This window comes from Chrysochloris asiatica, unplaced genomic scaffold, assembly GCF_000296735.1.
Source record: "Chrysochloris asiatica unplaced genomic scaffold, ChrAsi1.0 scaffold00167, whole genome shotgun sequence".
In the NCBI taxonomy this organism is placed as follows: domain Eukaryota; kingdom Metazoa; phylum Chordata; class Mammalia; order Afrosoricida; family Chrysochloridae; genus Chrysochloris; species Chrysochloris asiatica.
The window spans coordinates 1,142,622-1,143,942 of NW_006408685.1; positions in this window are offsets into that span (position 1 = coordinate 1,142,622).

A 1,321-nucleotide genomic window follows, 5' to 3' on the forward strand; every position below is an offset into this window, starting at 1 on the left:
ATTTGACAAAATCCAACATCCATTCCTGATAAAAACACTCAACAATATAGGAATTGAAGGAAAATTCCTCAACATAATAAAGAGCATATATACAAAGCCAAGAGCCTATATTATTCTCAATGGAGAGAAATTGAAATCCTTCCCTCTGCGAACAGGAACCAGACAAGAATGTCCTCTGTCATATTTAATATGGTTATTTCATTTTGTTCAATTGTCCCTTTAATCATGAGATAATGTCCATCTTTATTTATTATACTGGCTTGTGCCTTAAAGTTTATTTTATCCAAGATTAGCACTGCCACTTCTGTTCGCTTTTTATTGTAGTTAGCTTGGTATATTTTTTCCCATCCTTTCACTTTTAATCTGTTTCTGTCTCTGTGTGTGAAGTGCGTCTCTTGCAGACAGCATATTGAAGGATCTTGTTTTCTTATCTATTCGGCCACCCCCTGTTTCTTAACAGGTGCATTCAATCCATTTACGTTCAGTGTAATTATCAATAGGTATTGATTATTTGTTGTCATTATATTCATTTTTTTGTGGTGTTGTTGCTTCTTTGTTCTGTTTGTCTTTCTCTGTTGAATTCATGCTTTGTGTGCTTTTTCTTATGCATTTCCTTATAGTTTTAAAGTTGTCATATTATTCTTGGATTCTCATTCTCTTGGCATGCTGTGAAGTGTTAATTTTCTTTGAGGTTTCCTTATGGTCCATTGAATTCTCTGTCCATTTAGTGCAGTCTATTTTATCCTGTAATTGACCTGACCTTCTCCCTATCTGGATCTCTTTTCCTACATGTTTACCTTTCTTTACACTGTACTTGTTTTGGTCATAGACTGACCTCCCAAAGTCTCTTAGTTTGTTCTTATAGTTTTGTTTTGTTACTAATTCTTCTTTTTGTTGACTTAATTCAGGGAGGTGCTGCCACGAATGTCAATCTCTGGATGTTGTCTGTTCTTGTTGGTTCTCAGTCCACAGAACTCCCTTTAGGATGTTTTGTAGTGCAGGGTTGGATTTGGTAACATCCCATAGCTTCTGTTTGTCCTGGAATGTTTTGATATTACCATTATATTTGAATGATAGCTTTGCTGGATAAAGGATTCTTGGTTGGCATTTTTTTTCTTGCAGGGTCTTATATATGTCTCCCCATTGCCTTCTCGCTTGCATCGTTCCTGCTGAGAGATCTGAGCTTAATTTGACTTGCTTGTCTTTGTATGTGACCTTTCTGTTTTCTCTGGCTGCTTTCAGAAGCATCTCCTTATCTTTGAGTTTGGAGAGCTTGACTATGATATGTCTTGGTGATTTTCTTTTTGGGTCTGCTCTTCTT